Genomic DNA, 18,382 nt, shown 5'->3' with positions numbered 1-18,382 from the left:
GATATGTTTCTTTTGGGGAACACACAATATTTCAGGGAACACAATACCCACCACGTGTGTGTGTGTGTGTGTGTGTGTGTGTGTGTGTGTGTGTGTGTGTGTGACAGAAACTTATAGGATTAAGATTTACTTATTTCTCACACAACGTTAAGAAGGCAGTGCTGGGTAAATTAGCAGTACAAAGTCCCACATTCTAGAAGCTGATGAAGTAGCCTCTCAGCCCTTTGTGTTTGCTCTTTGTCAATGTTGGCGGCACCCACCATATCTGTTCCCCAGATCCATCAGCCTGAAGGAAGTCAAAGCCCTATCACTAGCCATACCTTACACTCTGTTTCTGGGACATTTGACCTGCTAAGCTCTGCTTCTTGCTTATGTATCTTTCTCTACAGCCATTTCTCTGATGACCCTTCTGGACTTCCTCCTCTTGCAATGTCCTAGCATTACTGGAACTGTGTGAACATGATCAATCCAGATTTCTATGTTGGAAGGTCAATTGCTTAGCCATAAAATAAAATAATAATTCCAAGTTCCTTGGCTCAGGGATCATGGATCTATTTTGGTCTTCTTGATGTATACCAGTAACAAGCTGAAGGATCTAGAGGAAAGGCCAGTGTCTCCTAATCTCTCCGACAGCCTACAAGGCTTCCTATCATCTCATCTCCCTCTAGTTCATGGTTTTATGTCTGATCTGAGGAGGACAGCCACATTTCTTTCAGATACGTGAGTGGGAGGAGAATGAAGGAATGAGGCATTTCCTGCAAGAAGGACATGGGACTAGTCAGTGTTTGAAAGACTCCATCATAATGATAGCTAGTTGAAATATGGAGCATCAGAATTTGAAGCCTAATATCAGACAAGGGAGCTTGCAGTTCTAAGGAAAGCACTAGTGAAGTGGAGACAAGAGGATTTCCATGAGGTCATGGGCATCTTAGGCTATACAATAAATTTCAGACCTCCTGGGCCATAGTGTGAGAATATGTCTCAAAAATAGAAACAGAAACAACAAGCTTTCAAAGCTCCCTGTAGCATGAATCTTAAAAGTCTTATAAATAAAATCAAACCCGAGGCCAGTTATTGGGGTGAATGCTGGAAGATCAGAGAAGGAGAACAAGCCACAGCTTCCTCACCTCACCAGTTCCTCAGCTGGGACTTCAAGCTTCTGAGTCCTCATCCAAATGAATCTCAGCTGAACTGCTGCTCCAAAGCCTGAATGCTTAACCAGCCAAATGCTTCTAGTTTCTGGTCTTCATGCCTTATATATCTTTCTACTTTCTGCCGTCACTCCCTGGGATTAAAGGCTGAATTTCTGGGATTAAAGGCGTGTGTCACCCTGCCTGGCAGTTTCTAATGTGGCCTTGAACTCAGAGATCCATAGGTATTTCTGTCTCTAGAATGCTAGGATTAAAGGTGTGTGCTACCACTGCCTATCCTCATGTTTAATATTGTGGCCGTCCTATTCTCTGACCCCAGATAAGTTTATTAGCTTGCACAATATTTTTGGGAACACAATACCACAGCCCCCTATGTCTCAAGTTGAAATTCACTTGTGGATGGGTGAAAAATTTCTGAATATACCACTTTCATCTTCTTTCTATTTCAGCTTCTAACCACTGACTTGAAAACTCAAGGAGGTGTCTGTTGCAATTTTACAGAATAGAACTTCATCTATTCACCCTATTTCAAGTTAATGACATACTGACAGCATATACCCTAAAGAATCTGAACACTTGACGTGGACATCAAAAGTGACCCAGCTAATGTGCAGAAGGCTTGGCGTGTACCTGGCTTACACTTTCCTACTGGAAACTCACATCAAAGCTGTTGGTGAAACTATCTCGTTTTCTGGACTGTTAATGAATATGCAGAGCTTTAACGAGATCTGCATATTGCCAAGCTGAACACAGCTAACTAGTGACAGTGCTGGAATTAGAATTTGGGTCCTTTTAATTCCAGCCACAATGCCTGTTCCTCCATCCCATACATTCCTCAACAGGAAATTCTCTTACAAGCTAAAAGCTGAGAATACTTTTCCAACCTGTCCTGAAGAGTGTGGTTCAGAAATCAGACTCTCCAGTGAGATGTTCTGGGTGAGCACAGAATGGTGTTACCAGCTGTCTGTGTGACTTTAGGTGAGTTATTACTTCTTTTCTTTGAGTGTTATTATTACTGGTGACATAATGGTAAGTGGAAAACCAGATGTTTAAGTTTGGGTTTCAGTTTTGTGATTAATCAACTATGTGGTAAGAAGAAAATCACTTAACCTATCTAGGCTTTAATTTTGTTTATTTTTTTTTTTCTGTGTAAAAAGAGATGACTATAATACAGGACTTGTTTCTTTTAGATCTGTGATTGTATTATATTAAATGTTTCAATTTCAATAATTACAGTTCCACCCAGGCAGCTAATGGGGCCAATTCTAACAGTTCCCTAATACAGACTCAATCTTCTTCCAACAATGAAACACTATCCTAGCAAGCCTGGGCTCTAGCCAGATATATTTACAGCACATCCTTTAGCTTGAAATAGAAATTTATTGCTCAGCCATCTGTTACAATTAAGAAAGGGTTTGAAAATGTTTCTGTGTGTTTGACTAATCATGTTTTAGAGCCCTGTGGGTGCTTTACAAATTATATGCATTCCCTTCTTGGCACCAGTAAAAATCTAGGCTCTGCTTCCAAAATATATCCCCTCCCCAGTTCTCTCTTTTCCATAGAAACTTGCTCATAGTCTCACACGGGACAGACTGTGCAACTATGCTTTAAGACAGTAACTGGCCTCTGGTGAATGAATTCTTTGGATTCAAGCAACTGCTTAGATGGTGTAACATGAGTTGGTGTCTGCCATACGAGATTAAGTCATGGAGATGGAGCTCCTGGATATGGTCTCTGGTATCTTACCTAAGGATACAGTGTTAGGACATGATGCTGTTTGTTCCTGTACATGTGTCCCACCCATGTGAACTGTGCACAGTAGGAAAGGAGTAAGAAGGGAGGTTCTGAAACTGTCCCACCCTGTATTCCTCTTCATGTCCCTTTATCCTTCCTGGCCTCTATGCTCTATCCCATACTGTACTCAAGAAGGTGAGATAGACGCTTTTAAAATCTATTATTTTCTCCATAAAATTCAGTTTCCTTTACAGTCAAGATTCTTTTAGTTGTGTTCATGGGAAGAAAATACTTTAGTAAGCTGTTTTGGGTGTCTTCTTTTTTTTAAGAAAAAAAAAAAAACAACATTGAAGGTGATGCAGTTTCTATTTTTTGAAGTATTTGTTTTGAAGGTAATCAGTTTTGGAAGTAATTTTTTGAAGTGCTTTTTAAAATAAAAACCATATTGTCAACTTTTCTGTGCTCAGCCAAAGATTTCTGCATGGAGAGAAACATTTTATGCTTTACGTTCAGGGCTTTATAACACCCCCCCACTCCCAACATTTTAAAGTAACCTTGGCCTTGCTTATTTATAAGGCTAATTATTTTTGTAGCATCAGGCAGGTAGTGATTGATTTCATTAAAACTTTCCTGTGGAGAGAGCAGGGGGTGGGGGTGGAAGCCATGTTGGGATGATTAAAATAATTAACATAAGACACTTTCGTGTCTATAATCATTGATGGGGCAGGGTTAGGCTAGATGCCAGGGCGGTCTCTCCAAGAACGTTGTTGTTTTCTTTTTCTTCAGTAGAAGCCAACAATACTATTGCTTTTCAACAACTTTTTGTAAGAATACACTTACATTTGAATTTCTCCAGTATTTGTAGGTGATACAGGTGTGATATAGCATAATATTTATTGTCTAAATTTATTCGTTAACTGACCTAGGAAACAGGCTCTTGCTTTTTAAGATCACCACATGAAACTGCTTCAGTATTAAGTGACATTGTCTCATCTCATCACTACATTAACTTATTTGTTTAAGAATGGGACCTTTACAGTTTCTCCAACTGCATCTCATTTTATTCACCAGATGAGTGGGTATCAATTATTTTTAGAACTACCAATAGTATAACTTTCTTTTTCTTTAAGACAGTGTGCTTTGTTATTCAATACCTCAATTTTGAAACTTTTGAATGAGTATGACTTTTCTTAAAAAATCTCCAGGCTGTTTTGAATTCCCATAGCTATTTAAAATAAAATCACTTTTCCTTGCCAATTGGATGTGATTTGTAATTAAGTGTCTTTTCAAGATTTTTGAAGGTATTGCAACATTTCACTTGTCTACCACAGCCAACATGGAAGAGAACCCTGTATAAGGATATTTACTTGTAGATAAGATTCCACCCCTTTCTTGATGTACCAGCACAGTAAAATAACCTAGACAATTTCAATACTTCATCACTAACCATATGCAAATTTATCATAAGCCAGAATCTAAACTCTTTTTTCATAGTACAACATCCTGTATTCAAAGATTGCACTTGGACCATCAGACTTGATTGTGAAATACATACATAAATAAAACACAAAAGGGGGAATATAAATAATGCAATGAGAATATGACAGTGAAAAAGGTTTATATTGATAATGTAATTCAATTCAAACCTATGAAATATATTATTTTTTTCAATAGAAATAAGTACTGGGTATAACTTCAAATCAGTAGTAGGTCAGCTAAGTTAGAGCACCAACTATTTCCTTTCCCATATTGAAAACATCTTTCTGATTGTATATTCCATCAGAGAAGTTATTTTCTATCTCCCAGGAAATCATTGAGAGGGATGTAGGGCCAAGAATGTAGGAGGAAATGAAAAGACTGAGGACATGCCAGAATAGATCCATGTGGGAAGGCAGAGAAGTAGCAAGTGGAAGCAGAAAGCACCAGTCAGCCAGGCCCTCAAGATTGCCCTGAAAAGATGAACATCTCTTCTCTGTCAAGCACAGTGCTTGCTCTCCTCTGCAGGTGGCAGTGCTCATGGATGGATAGACAAACATGATTTGCCCTTGTTAACATTAATAGGCATGATAAAGTCTTAAAGCCACAGTGGAAGATTGCAATGGCTCTGCTGATTTACAAGGGTGGAGGAGCATCTAAAGAAGTGGATGAAAGACTGACAGGACACACTAGTCCTAATGATAACACAGAGGAGAATGATCAGCAATGTTGCTTAATGCACAGGGGATTGGAGGAGTCACCTTTATTCAAAATCACACTCTTTAGTCAAAGCTCTCTTTCAAGTTTTCAGACCCAGAAAACTTGGCAGGGATGCTCAGGTCCCCAGGAGGACAAAATTTGTCATATTCTGGTTTTTAATGTTTTTCCCTAATATTTACTCAAAAACATTTATAGTCATGTGCTTACTCTCCTGTGTTTCAGTAGTGAATAGTGTCCATTTGGAAGATTATTAGGTACAGGCTTTGAGGTGAATTTGATGCCTCACATCTCCATGATTGTTTAGTGTGGAAGCCTACAGGAACAAGATAAAATGTGGATTCCCAACCAAAGTTGGGCTTATGGAAAGAATATAAGCTCTGTGAGTTCACTCACAAATCCTCAATTTATAGCTGGGATCAGTGTATTTGGATGTGGGAATGGTTAGTGTGTGGACACCTGTGAAACCATTTTCTCTCCCATTGGAGCAGAGATTCTCAAACAGTATGACCTTGAAGGAGCAGAATTAGACTCAAGAATCCCAAGTGTGAACCATTAGTTCAGACCCTTATGTCAATCAACTCAATCCTTAGTTTCTATCTACACTTTACAGTAGGGGAAAGGAAGCTCAGGCTGGCTTGTAGATGTGGCAAACCTGATTTATGGGTCAGGCCCCAAATGGGCCATGACTTTAATACAGCAATATTCAAGGGGAGCCTTGAAATATGACTGTGAGGAAAATATTCCCAATGAGGAAAGGGCCAAGTAGTCACCTGTGTCACCTGTGTGAAGGAGAGTGGCTTTAAATTAAGTAAGACTGCTTGCAAAAGTGTGAGCAATGGACAAGGAGGGCTGGTGAAGAGGTCAGTGGATGGGCCCTGAGTGCAAAAATGAAATTGTTGAGTCAGAGAAAACCCTATAGAAGGCAGATGATCTGCTTGAGTGCTTTTCAGAATGTTCCTGCCTAACTGTGTCTGTGGCTTGACAAACTCAGCAATTCTGGCTTAGTTGAGTTACTTCCAAAAGATGACTTTAGGTCACCTTATCGCTTAAGCTACTGAGTGAGAAAAGCAGAGAATGGATATGGAGAATGGTTGGTGGATGGGGGTGCAAACTGCAATGTTTTGTCCTAATCTTTTAGTTTCCCTCCAGAGACAGAGAGACAGAGAGACAGAGAGACAGAGAGAGAGAGACAGAGACAGAGAGAGAGAGAGAGAGACAGAGAGAGAGAGACAGAGAGAGAGAGAGAGAGAGAGAGAGAGAGAGAGAGAGAGGGGGGGGGAGGGAGGGAGGCTCACTTCCAACTAAAGGACCTGTAGCTCAAATACTTATGAAAAAATGTACTAACCCCAGTCCAAGGCATGGGATGAGGTAGCCATGGGCATGAACTGAACAGGTCTCCCTGCAGGGATCCCAGACTGCTGATCATCTAGAAGCATATTGCACTGCAGTATCTGAACTGAGGTCATGCTTTTCCTTGAGAAATCTTAAAGGAATGAGCTTGTCAGGGTAATAGGGTATAGAGATTTCTGTCCAAGGTACTCCCTTGGATATAGCTGGAAGGTTTCTCCAGTCCTGCCCAGCCTCGTGGTCCCTCAGCCACATATAAAATATTCATTCAGAGGCTTAATATTAACTACCAATTGCATGGCCTATTGTAGGCTTCTTCTTAGCTAATTCTTATAAATTAACCCATTTCTATTAGTCTGTAAGTTGCCATGTGGCTGTGGCATTACTGTTCTGCTGGCATCTTGTTGTTCCTTAGGCTGAGCCTGGCATCGCCCTCTCCTCACCCTTCTTCTCTCTGTATAGCTGGTTGGATTACCCACCTGCCTCTAAGCTGTCTTGCCATAGGCAAGTGCAGCTTTATTTATGAACCAGTCAGAGCAACACATATTCACAGCGTACAGAAAGACATCCCACAGCACTTGGAGGCTATCTTTGTCACCAAACTTTGACGGGCTGATGCTGACTTGACATTTTCTCTACATTGTTGGTCAGTCTGTCACCTTTAAACTCAACCTTACTCAAGGTCTCAAGAGATGAGCATAACATAGACTTATTCATAACCTCAATATCATGTGAATGCCATCTAGCCCAATTCTTATAGTGACCTTATTTCCATCTACAAGTCTCAGGAGCACAGTCTTTATTACTCCTGTACCTGTTAGCATTCTGGTCTTTTGAACTGCCATCAAAATAATCTATGAAGACCTGTTTATCATATTCTAAACTTTTTTTCTAAGCAGTGTCTCCATTCCCCAGATTTCTTTCATAAGCCCATGCCAACTGCATCTGACCCACATGGTAAGAAAATCACAACAATGACTCTACTTTTCATGGCAATTTCATTTTAACCAGTCCTTTGTCAGTGAGACAGAATACTTGAGTGAAATAGCTTACAGAGGAAAAGATTTATTTATGCTCATGGTTCAGAGATTCAGGTCCAGGGTCAGCTGGCTTATTGTCTCAGGCTTATGATAAGGTAGACTATATCACACACTGGAGCATAAGGCACAGAGGGACTCTCACCTCATAGCAGACAAGAAGCCAAAAGGTAAAGAGCTAGAATTCAGGAACCAAAGATACACTTTTAAAGACATATCTGTAATGACCCATCTCTCCAACTATGACTTGCCTCCTCATAACTCACCAATGAAGTAACACATAAACAAAGTTAACATCTTCATAGTGCAAATATTTTTCAATAATTCCACTAGATAGGGACAAAAATTTCAACATATGATTTTTTGAGAGGTACTATATAGTCAGACCTCAGTAGGGATGGAGACATTGGTGTCATCAGCCTGTCATCTTCTTTCTGCTATCATATACTCACCAACTGTTGGTGGTCCCTCCAGTCATGTGAAAAACTAATATATACCCACATAAGCGAAGGCTGTCCTTGTGGACTCTGTAACTCAGGGCTTTCTGTATTCTGTGAATGTGTTGCTCTGATTGATTGATAAATAAAATGCTGATTGACCAGTATCCAGGCAGGAAGTATAGCATAGGCAGAGAGGAAAATTCTGGGAAGTGGAAGGCTGAGTCAGTAGACACTGCCAGCCACTGCCACCACGAGAAGCAAGATGTGAAGGCAGAACTAGGGAAAGGTACCAAGCCATGTGGCTAAACCTAAATAAGAATTATGGATTAATTTAAGTGTAAGATCGAGATAGCAAGAAGCCTGAGCCATTAGGCCAAACAGTTTTAATTAATATAAGCATCTGTGTATTTATTTGGTGTGAGCGTCTGCAAGCCGGGTGGGACCAGGAAAACTCCAGCTCCAAGGGCTAAAGGACTACTAATGAAATCATGGACTAGCTGCTAACTTACTATGTTCTACTGTAAATGCTGCCATTCCATGAGCCACATAGATCCACAATGTTTTATTTATATTTTAGAGACAATCTCAAGAATCCTTTCATGATACTTTGTAAAGCTCTAGATTTCAAAAGAACCCTCCTTGAGAAGCTTTGTTCTAGAACATACTTTATCATTGTATTCTTGTTCTCAGTGTTCTGCCCATGAAATTCTCTTCTGTGTAACTTACTCATTTCCTTCCTGTCTTCTCTCTTTTATGAAAATTCTCTCTTCAAATCCACTGTATTTTATACTTTGCTTCTGTCTTAGAGTGGTCTAGAGAAGAGAAAATAATTCACAGGTGTTTTTAAGGTTGAGGAAAAAAATAAACTGACATAATATTAACATTACAGGATATGACTCATTATTATTCATTGTAATAATGAACTTGAGGTCCTAGAAACATTAATATAGTCCAAAAATGAAACATTAAAATTTAAAGTAAACTTTTAAAAATATTTCCAGCAAGCCCCTGTTGGCTATTTTTGCCATCTTGACATTGATGTGATGTAGTTTTTATTCTTGACTTTATCCCTCTGGCATTCTCTCCACTGACAGTAAAGTGCTTCTTTATTCTACAAGTAAAAGACCGTGATTATTTATTTGTCTATTCTTTCACAGCCCTTTTTTCTATGTTAAATTGTAGACTTAATAAAAAATGTGGCTCTGATTTAAGTGTGGTATATGTGTGTGTGGTCTATGTCCCTGTGTGTGTATGTGTGGTGTATGGTTCATACTGGTGCATGCATGTGTGGAAGCTAGATTAAGATGTATAGTGTTCTGCTCATTTATCTAATTCCTTTAGACAAGGGCATCTTTCTGGTGCTATGTTGGCAGACAGCAAGCTTTAGTTATCTCCTGTCTCCCCACCTCCACAGTGCTGGAGTGGCAGGCTTAAGTACTAAGAATAAAACTCACATCCTTACATTTGTACAAGAAATGTTCCTAACCACTGAATATTTTCTCCAACTTGAATATTCAGTTTTTACATCACTTGAAATTTAAACTTTTTCCCCATTTTAATAACTTATCAAATATCTGTATAGTAGATTGAGAGAAAAAAAGCAACTCACCATTGCAAGTGAGATATTGTAGCTAGGATGATACCTGTGGATTCCAGAATGAAGTCTTATAATTAGAGTAGGTCGCTCACTACTGTCTTTAACATGTCTGTGCTTCTCAAGTACTTTAGCGTACTTAGATGTCAGAGTGATGATCTCAGCATCAAATACCCGAGGCAAAGAGTATTATAGAAAATTACCCATCATTCTTGTATCCATTGATCTAGTGTGTCAGATGATTAGAGCTGTTTCACAAAAGTGCATTTCCCATTAAATGTAATGATCCCTTGCAAGTGTCAGCTAATTTTTTTTTTTACTCCTTTTTGGCGAAAATAGATTAAAACAGCATTATGTATTTTATTGATTTTCTAAACTGTTCATGCTTGAATTTCTAAATTTTATAAGATGACTAGGGGATGGTTTTCAACTGTAGAAAAGTCTTTTTGTGATGCATTAATCTCAATATGCTCAAGCTCCTATAAGCAATGAGGGAAGTAGACTCACACAAATTATATAAATGTAACATATATGTGTGTTACATGTATTGTTTATGAATATCACCTCTGCTCTCAGTTCTTGCTTTTTCTATAAGCATTTACAGGCATGTGTAATTAACATACAGACCTCCTGGAAATGCTACTGTTTCCTTCTCTTATGGAGTAAACAGAAATGTTAAGCCTTCTCAAACCTAAAACTTGTTAGCCATTTCTCTTCTGAGGATGAGTTTCCTTAGGGAATGCTCAATCCCCAAGGAATTAGACATTTTTCTTTCCTCCAATTTTTGTAAGAAAATTTTAGTTGTTCATGTAAGCCATTTAACTCCAAACTTTAGATCCCATGAACAGACCAGACCTTGTCTGTGTTCAAATTGAAATAACCAGGTTGCAATGGGATTCTTGACATTAAACAGATATCTGTATGGTGTCTCAAGAGCTGTTTATTTTTGCTTACATTCTTCTTCTCCTAAGCTCTATACCATGTGCTAAAGAGTTGTCAAAACAGACATAACAGCTAAGTATGAAATAGTGGGGGCAGGATATCCAGGTGTGCCCGAGGCTGGCCACAGGAACAGACATAGACACTGAGAACTACAGGGGAATTTCTAACATACTTTGGCCTCCTGCTATGCTAGTTGGCAGCTCTCATGCATGGACATTTGGAGCACTCTCTGTGGTACATTGCTTAGCTGAAAACATTATTGTGCATTTCAAAAACTGATCTTATGTATTTGCTGCTCTTTATCTCTACGACCACGACTATTTATTGTACTGGTTCCTAATCTGTTAATAGAAACATTGATGCTTAGCAACTTCTTGCTGTTGAATATTGTATTATATAATATGTCTGAAACTTTGAATATTATAAATTGTTATAAGGTATAAGAATTTACAGGAGAGGAATCAGTAGGATTCACATGTCATCATTTCCAACTATTTCTAGAACCTTCCTAAGAAACAAGGAATTGATTTTCTGGCTGAATTCAAGATCTTACTGACAGGAACATGTCCTGCCCTGTTTGACAGGAATGTGGGTTAATGTACATAAAATATAGGATCACATATTCTACTTCCTTCTTACATCTATGTGTCTATAGCCATACCTTCCTGTGTACACTCAGTTGGGTCTTACAACAGAGGCTGAGTAAGTTCAGGTCTGGTGAGTACTAGATGGGAGATCTGTTAGGAAAATGCTCCTGACAGAGTTTCCCTCAGCTCATTCAACTGTGCTTCATGCTCTGTTGGTGACTGGACATGGAAATGGAGTCCCTTCCTCATTTACAGTGATGGGCATTCAAATTCAGAGGAATGGACTGAGGAGTGGTCGCTAAGCTTTTCAAGGCCTACCTTTTCACAACAGAAGCAGTACTCAGAAAATCCCATATTCAGAATAATCAAAGTAATGTAAATATTAATAAAACCCTTCCCATTACTTCTCAATGTTATTTTTACTTTTTATTTATCCTTTGCAGAGAATCCCTGATGGGAGAATGAGTGTCAGCATTTCAGCATCAATACCACCAAACTCCGACAGCAGGAGAGAAGGGAAAAGATCAATGACTCTTGTGCTCCTGGAAATCACCTTCTGGTAGGGTGAGAAATGTTTGAATAAACAGTTACACTATCTTGAAGACAGGCGATAAGGATGTGCAAACGCTTTGCTGCAAGCAGGTGTAGAAGGGTCAGGAAAGATTCCAGAATGTAATGATGCTTGAGTTGAGCCTTAAAGGATAAGAGCTTGACAGCGGAGTATCATAGAAGCTGTTCTGGGAAAGAGGCAGGGTAAGCTAATGCACAGGGCTCCTGAGAAGAAAACTCTTTGTGGTTTGGAACTCTTGGAGCATAAAGAGCAACACAGGGGCTAATGAGAAATACTACAGAAATAGAAGGTGGGGCAAGCAGAGTGCAGGATAAGTACCGTTAGGAACTTGTGTGTCCTCATGCAGGCAAAAGGAAACCTTTGGGGAAAAAGTCTTTAAAGCAGATACTGGGTGTGTGTGTTTCTGAAGACAGATTTTTTTTTTTTTTTTTGAGCTGAGGATCGAACCCAAGGCCTTGTGCTTGCTAGGCAAGCGCTCTACCACTGAGCTAAATCCCCATCCCCCTGAAGACACATTTTTGCAGCACTGTATTTGGTAAATTTGAGGATAATGTGACTGGAAACCACTTACGAGGATCTTTCTGCAGTGATTTAGATCAGAATTATAATTTGACAATAGCATTACATATGATTTTAAAGCCATGACTCACTGTCTCTTAGTTTACATACATATTTTGCATATATGCAGATGCTTTGAAAATACAGGCTGAGTTCTTTGGGCATGGAATCAGGAAAGTTGGGTGTGTTCTAGACTGGCTGCAGCGACTCATATAAATTTGCAAACACTGCAGAAAAGTATTTCTAACATATTTAGTCTTCAGATCACTCACTAGAAAATCACTTATGTCTATGCATTTGAAGTACTTTCAGTTGCAAATTGCTAGGTTGGGAAATACCATGGCATTTTAGACCAAAATTCTGTCTGTTATCAACATTTTACAATGTGATTAAGTTTTTTTTTTTTTTAATTTTGATGATAAATAATGGTTTGCTTTTCTTCAGTTTGAGAAAATAATTTAAAATCTTCAGAACCATGGTAGCACAAGCTCTATTTATAATAGGTTTCTTGGAAGTGAATTCTTCAATTAAATGATTAATAGCTGTGATCACTATTCACCTAAAGAAATTGTGCTTGACTACACATTCAGCATGATCTAATCATGACTTGTGACTAGGCCTTTCTCCTCACCAAATACAATTTATGATGTTTACTCAGGTGTATTCTGGCATGTAGGAAAAGTCACAGAATGTCCTAAGGTAGATGAAAAAGTCAAGCTGCTGTTGTCCTCAACGTGTCCTTCTTGGGCAGCCTGATGTTTCTTGAGGTGTTACATTTCTCATTTGCCAGCAACCAGTAACTTCATTCTGCCTTGGTACTTTTCCATGTGTGATTGCATTTTATTAGCTAGAAAAACAATTGAATTTGATTTCACAAAGGAGAGTACAAATATTACATCTTCAGAAGAAATTAACATTAAGCACCAATTTCACAAATAGTCTAATAGAGACACAGGAATGGTAGTCTACAACACTTACTCAATGCATTTTGACACGTTACCTTAGGCAATGCATCTCTATATTTATTACAAACTGATAAAATCACCCTCAAAGTTTTTATTTTTGCATTTTCTTTTGCTTTATTTATAGTGTGTGCATGTGTGCACATGTGCCACTTATGGAGGTCAGAGGACAACTTGCACGAGTCAGTGCTCTCCTTTCACCACCTGCTTTCCAGGGATCAAACTCAGGTCTTCAGGACTGAGGGTAAATACCTTTATTCTCTGGGCCATCTAACCCAGCTTTGCAGTTTGCTTTTTAAAATTAATTTTTGAAAATAATGTATTTTTGGCTTTTGGAGGAAGCCTTATCCTCTGTGTAGGTTAGTTTCAATTCAACACACACACACACACACACACACACACACACACACACACACACATACATTATATATGGAGCTACTGTCTACATTGATTTAAGGCCTCCTGCACAGAATAAAATGCATGCTTGATACTGTAAATATTGGCAAGAATTCATGGTTGGGAAGTGTCTTAGTCACTATTGCTATGGATAGACACCACAACCACAACAACTCTTATAAGAGAAAGCATTTAATTGGGGATTTGCTTACAGTTTCAGAGGACTAATCCATTATCATCATGGCAAGGAGCATGGGAACGGGGAGCATGCTGCAGGTATGATAGGCATGGTGCTGGGGAAGTTGTTGATCTGCAGGGAGAGAGAGAGAGAGAGAGAGAGAGAGAGAGAGAGAGAGAGAGAGAGAGAGAGAGAGAGACTGGGACTGGCATAAGCTTTTGAAACCTCAAAGCATACCCCCTAGTGACATAATTTAACAATGCCACACCTCCTAATCCTTTTAATCCTATCAAAGTGTTCTACTCCTTGATGACTAAACATTCAACTATATAAGCCTATGGAGACCACTCTTATTTAAACCACCACATGGGGCTTATAGGTCCCAGAGATTAAACCTATTATTATTATTTTTATTGTTGTTGTTGTACTAATGGACAGAAATCAAACTGCCTTCTAAATTTGTGTCTCTCTACCCATAGATGAGTGCCACTCTCTTTCCTCATCAGAGAAGTTTCTTTGTACATTGGATGATGGTTAACTCAGAAACTCACAACTGATCAAAAGGCAGAGAACAAATGTCAGTGAAATGTTTAGCACAAATAGGACATCTGTATCAACCACCCTCAGGGCTCTGGAGCCTCTGTAGAAGAGGAGGCAGAAAGATTGAAGGAGCCAGAGGTCAGGTAGGACTGTGGGGAAGTATATTTTGGACATGACTTGACAGCTACAAGAGCGAACTCACAGCGGCTGTGGTTACCTGTCCAAGATCATGCTAATCCTAATCAACATTCTAGTGTGAAGTGGGCAGGGATCTCCACTTTCCTCTCTAGCTAAGGTGCTATTGGCAGTTGATGGTTTCTAGAGGAGGGAGAGTCAGTTTTCTTAAGGGTTTGGCTCCTAGTGGGTCAACCATACCACAGTAGACGGTTTCATACCCAGGGGCACAACGTGGACAGGGTGGATTGTGGGAAGGAAAAGCATATGAAGTTGAGATGCGATGGACTGGGGGAAGTTGTGGGAGGAGAAGGGGCTAAGTATGATTAATATTCATTGTATCAGATCCTCAAATAATGAAGTATTATGTTAAAATAAAATAGTTTCTCCCTCTTTTCTGTCCCTCTCTGTGTCTGTCTCTTAGTCATTTATCAGTTCTGAAATAGAGTCTCATGTAGCCCAAGGTAGCCTCAAGCTCATTATGTAACTGAGGCTGCTGGCCTTCAGCTCTTATTCCTTTTGCCTCCACCTCTCAAGTGCTGGGTTATAGATACAGACAACTGTTCATAGACTGAGTTATGTAGGCATATGAAATAGTGTGTTTTGCTGTATTATCATACATGTAAATCACTGTACTTTGCATATGTACCACTCATTGGGATCTTTCTCCCTCCTGTTCATTTCCTTCTTTCCTCAGATATTCATCCTGTTTTCATGTCACATGTACACACACACACACACACACACACACACACACACACACACACACACACAAACACACACACCTAGATCTGTATATGAAAGAAACATGGATTTGTCTTCTTATTACTTATTCTCTTGCTCCCCTTAACCCTACCATTAGTCTTCTACTAAAATAATATCTCTCCTACATTTGTGTCCTATATATTCCTGTCTATGTAGCTATCTATCATTTCTCAGTTCCTCATATGAGAGAAAATTTGTTATTTTTCTCTTTGAGTCTGACTTATTTTTGCTAAATATCATCTCCACTTCCATCCATTTCCCTATAACACCATAATTTTGTTCAAATTTCTGGTTGAATAAAACTCCATTGCATGTGTATATATATATATATATATATATATATATATATCTTACTTTATTTACTCATTAATCTATTATTGAATATCTAGGATTATTTCAAAGGATTATTTCCATACTTAGATGAGATACATTCCTCAAAATGCCATGCCTGGCAAATAGTGAACATTCTATAGTTAATACTTTTTGTTTTTCTTTGCTGTCATTTTCTGATAACTGATTTTCTTATTTTTTCCATCACATTATGCTTACCCCCAATTTTCTTTGTTATTATTTTCTCATTATGCAAGAGTATACAGGAATAATACAAGGCATTGTATGGAATACTGTGCCAGAAAGTTTTATGTCAACTTGACACAAGCTAAAGTTATCTGAGAAGGGGAAAGAACCTCCAGTGATTGATGGGGGAGGACCTAGCCAATTGTGGGTGGTGCCATCTCTAGGTAGGTGGTCCTGGGTTCTATGAGAAAGCAGGCTGAGCAAGCCATATGGAACAAGCTAGTAAGCAGAGCCTTTCTTTGGCCTCTACACCAGCTCCTGCCTCCAGGTTCCTGCGCTGTTTGAGTTCCTGTCCTGTCTTTCTTTGATGATGAACAATGATATGGAAGCCAGATAAACCCCTTTCCTCCCAAAGTTGGTCTGATTGTGGTATTTCATTATGGCAATAGTAACCCTAACTAGGACAGACATTATTAGTTTTCTCTCTATAAACCCAGATGTTTCTGTTTAATTCCAATATTGTTCTTGGCAAGTTTAAAACTTCTGAATCTAGATCTCTAGGCAACTCTGTATCAGTTTATTCATTTGTCCATTTTAAATTACTACTTAAGTGTAGTAGGTATTTTATGTATTAAGCCGGTATTTATTGGGTATCTATTGTTATTGTAGGTGTTAAATATGCATAAATAGGAAAACCAGAGAATTTCTTCTTTACATATTTATACTCTGAAAACAGATTATGAATGAGTTATTTACTGTGGTACTAATAAAAGCCATGAAAAAGCACATGTAATGGTCATTTATTTCTGCAGCATAAATTAACTTGAAACAGTATAGGATTATAGAACAATTCACATTTATGGTTTTTCAGTTTTCCTGAGACAGGAGTACAGGTTTGCTTTTGCTGAGTGGTTTCAACATAGGCTATCCAATGTAAGTTAATATCAATTTCCCCTTTCTGATGCACTGAATGTCAGAAAGAATGGAGTGAGACAGCCAGTTTCATAATAAGGTGATGATTTAAGTGCTATAAATCTTGGGAAAAAGTTTTAAGTACATGAATCAAAAGTTTATAGTTCTTTATACAACAGGACAAGGCTTTCTGGTGCCAATACAAATTTTCTTTTGTTACATTTTATAAAAAATTCTTGTTTAAGTATTACAAATAGAAAAAAATCTCTCAAATATAATAATTGAATATATTGTGACATGTTGAATTAACCATAGTGTTTAAAATAATGCTTATATAGAATCTGTATGTCTAAAGACTTGAATGGTAAATTAAAAAGAATCTTGTGAAACTATATTTACTGTATAAACATTAATATCAGGTCCTAATGTACTTTTTTATTTTTTATTATTATTTTTCATTTTTCTTTAGTTTTTTGCCTAATGCATTTTAAAGAATATAATGGGATATTTAAAAATTCCCTCCTTGATTATGTCTGAAAAGGAAAGGATCATGCTTGTTTGTTTGTTTGTTTGTTTCGTCCATTGCTCTGGGACTTGGAAACAGTGATGCCATTTTTGCTGTATTCTGATAGTCCTCCTGAAATAACTGAGAACAATATACTGAAGTATGAAGATCATTCTCTCAAGAAAGAGAACTCAGGAGGAGCAGGGGATAGGATGGTCTGAGGATGAGCATCAGGACTGCTAAAAGGGTCATTTATTATGTCCTATTGTCCACGTCTACATAGAAGGACTGAAGTGAATGTGGCAATCCTCACTGGAGTCTATCTGTTCCCCATTATTCTCTCCATGGGTAGTTAGAGGAAAGGAGAGTGAAATGACTGATTCTCTGTTGAATTTTGGAGAATACGTTGGTAATTCAAAGCTCAAGCACTCTATCTTTTCTTTCCTTTGTGAGTGGGCTATTTTCAGGGAATATCTGTTAGGTTTTTCTCTTTTAGATGTTAGTTGCTCATGAGTGAGGTTTTCCCCATTTACTGTTCATTGTGAGTTAATGGGTTTGTCTTTTTCATTCAGGCATTAAGCATAAAGAATCTGACTGTCTCAGAAAGCAAACTATCTTATCACAGTTTTGTTGGTAATAATACCAGGAATTTGATATTCTTTTGCTGACTTCTAGTCTCAGTTTTGATTGATTTAAATACTAAGTGGGGAGAACCCTTACTTCCATCCTCACCAATGCTCTAAGGTACGGCAACCATGTCAGTCTTCCTTAATGAGTCTAATTCCAGCCCCTGACTTGCCATGATCCAGGAATGTAAATGGCATTATGGCTGTTCTAGAGGCTTAGATGCTTAAAACATTTTCTGTTTTCTGTTCTTCAGGTAGGACCACCATTGGACTCTCATTATCTATGACACAGAATGTAGACACAGTTCAGAAACAGGTTGCTTTCAATTTCAGATAAGCAATGACAAACATGGGAAATAAATTCAAGGATATGTAGATGGGAAAATAATATAGGAGTGAGGATGACTCTAGGGAGTGGAGGAAGCCCTTAATGAATGACGTCCTGAGTGGTTGTGCATTATATGACATTTCAAGGACTCCAAGGCTTTGGACTTACAAAAAATTGGCAAAGCCATTACCCATTTGGGCTTGGCTCAAGAAGAATGGCAAAGCTTTCACCTGGAGTCCAAGTATCAGTATTTATGGATGACTGAACATAGTGCATAAAGACCGTCAACTTCAACTTCTTCCTCTAGGATGTTTACAGTCTGA

This window comes from Onychomys torridus, chromosome 2 (genome assembly GCF_903995425.1).
Source record: "Onychomys torridus chromosome 2, mOncTor1.1, whole genome shotgun sequence".
NCBI lineage: Eukaryota > Metazoa > Chordata > Mammalia > Rodentia > Cricetidae > Onychomys > Onychomys torridus.
The sequence above is the reverse complement of the archived record's forward strand: the minus strand, read 5'-3'. Positions refer to the sequence as shown.